Source organism: Desmodus rotundus, chromosome 5 (assembly GCF_022682495.2).
Source record: "Desmodus rotundus isolate HL8 chromosome 5, HLdesRot8A.1, whole genome shotgun sequence".
In the NCBI taxonomy this organism is placed as follows: domain Eukaryota; kingdom Metazoa; phylum Chordata; class Mammalia; order Chiroptera; family Phyllostomidae; genus Desmodus; species Desmodus rotundus.
The window spans coordinates 64,282,912-64,285,522 of NC_071391.1; the positions used below are offsets into that span (position 1 = coordinate 64,282,912).

At 36.7% G+C, this 2,611-nt stretch overlaps 1 pseudogene; it reads left to right on the top strand.

Moving 5' to 3' along the window:
* The first annotated feature begins 2,126 nt into the window (after positions 1-2,126).
* On the top strand, positions 2,127-2,198 carry LOC112321590 (small nucleolar RNA U3; annotated as a pseudogene).
* The last annotated feature ends 413 nt before the right edge of the window (positions 2,199-2,611 follow it).

The window sequence follows — 2,611 nt, forward strand, 5'->3', positions numbered from 1 at the left end:
GTGTTTTTGTTGTAATTAACTGTATAATGTAAACCTAATTATTTTATCATGGTTTAAATTTTTTACATATTTGCTTTATTCTATGTTGCTGATTTTGTAAGTTAAGATTGTAAGATTTTGTTTATCAAAGCAACTATTATGTGGTTACTTGCCTATATTATGAATTATTTAAGATTTTTATATTTTTAATTAGAAATTATTTCAAATGTTTTGTCCAGGATGTTATCCTTCAGGATTAAGTGCTTATCAATGAAGTAACTACAAAGGAATGAGGGGAAATAACCTATAACCAGTCATGTTCAGGAGTAACTACTGTCACAGATGAACATGTTAAAGAAAACCCCTCCAGTATTTGCTAGTTGCCAATCCTAAATTAGCTACAACAATTGATAGGTAATCCTACATGAATACATGAATTTTGACAAAGGCCCCATCATCTAAATGGTAGAATAACTCAAGAATATGTCTCTGAAGACACTGCCCATTTACCATCACCCTTCTATTCCCCCCACCCAATGCAACAATAGTAAATTAAGAAGAATACGGTGTTTTCTGAAAATCCATGGCGCGCTCAAAGCTTATGATCACATAGAGTCGAGAGGACACTTCACGAATGGCACATTTCAGTGCAGACAAACAGTTCACGTCTACCGGCTGTGAGCCTGTTCTCGTACACCCTGAGTGGGGCTACTCAGGCTGCAGGGTCCGGTGACGGTCTCGAGTCCAGTCCTGCCCTTTCCTGCAGCCTCGGGCCCTCGGACCTTCCCAGTTTCCTGTGAAAGTGTCAGTCAGTTGAGCACCGGTTCTGGTGTTTTTGGCCATTTGATTCTACCTGTAGCTTAATCATGTTTATACCAGCTCTTGGGAGGTTCCAAAGCCTACTTAGATTTTTGTAGGTAATGTATCAAATGAGCAACATACAGTTCATCTGAAAACAGTAGCACACAGCCATATACATCATTTTCCAAGGACTGTTGCTTCCCACTGAGCAGAGAAGACACAGTGGTGACTATTTAGTCTGAGCTTTTCATTTTTTATATTCTATTCTCAATAAAACACGCTATGTGGATGCTGAGTAGTGTAAGAATGGTACTGCTCCTGACAAGTGGGTGTGAAATGTTTACATTTTATATCTGCAGAATTATTTCCTTATAACTGCATTTTTTTAGTAAAATGTCATTGAAGTCTCATCTCTGAAAACATTGCCAGTAATGACCCAGGCCCCCTTTGTTATATTTGGAAGAAGAGGGACTGCATGTAATGAACTAGGAATCGTGTATTTAAATCAGTGATAAGGTGCTAGGCAGAAAGCCCATGGGAATGAAAGACCAGCAGGAGCAAGAGCTGCTGCAGCTCAACATGCGGTGTCTGAAAGTTTGCTTGGCATGCTATTTGTGTATTTTGTGCAAAATTCCTTTTGAGTAAGATATTTTAGTTCATTGTTAATGTACAGTATTTAGGATTAAAATACATTAGCCTTTTTATATGCTTTGGAATAGCAAGTTTGTTTTTGATGATTTCAAGTCATGATTTCCAGTCACCTTTGAAGTTGTCAAACTTTTTGTCAATTCCTTTTCTACTCATACAACATCACGCATTAATATCATTAAGCACATTAGAATTTTGAGACTAGAACATGACACCTTGATTTGTAGAAACAGGGTTGGGTTTACAGAGAAATATGAGCGTGTGTGTTATTAGTTTATAATAGTTTTACAGTTAATTAGCACTGCTTCTAGATCGTTCCACTATTGCACTTTAACAACTGACATGCTTTCAGAAGTGTCCCATATTTTATGTTTGGTTGCTAATAAGCCTTCTCTATTGATACAGGTTTTAGTTAAGCAAGGAGAACCAGGTGTTCTTACTCTATCATTTGTTGTAAATGCCAGCTCCCACTTGCCAACCAGCATGTTGCAGTTGATTCAGAGAAAATGAACTCTTATTAGTTAATGGAGTCAAAAATACTTAAATTCTATCCTGAAAACAAAGTCTATTTTTTAAATGCCCTAGGTTTTTAAAATGCAGTATTTAAATACAACTTTCCCTCTTAAATTTGTTAAGCTAAAGATATACTTGTTAGTTTTATTTTAGAACATTTTTGAACCTTTAGAATAACTTAAACAAAGACTATACTTTCAGGGGTCATTTCTATAGTTTTTTCTTCTAAAACAGAGTTACATGGCTCTCCTATTTGTGGTTCTAATTTTCTCCTTAGTTTTTTTGTCTAGGTTGAGTTATTTACTGAAAACCTCTCACTGTGGTAACAAAAGGCCGAATGGGAAGGATCCTGGGTGTTACCTTTCTCAAAACCAACATCAGAGAGACGTGATATGGGAATGGTTGAGAACACTGGTTCTGAGTAGGATTCAGCGAGGTTCAGATCCAGCTGGGGCAAAAAAAAAGAAATCCAACAGGATCGCCCACTACAAACTGTATGACCTTCAGCAACTTAACTTCTTAAGCCTCAGTTTCCTTATTTGTAAAATCTGGGAACAACATACACCTCAGAGAATGGTTGCAATGAGTACATAATGCGTATAAGGTGGATGAATAAATGGCGTATCATATAGTCAATATTTCACTGTAGCTATTCTGAGGAACTTGAAGT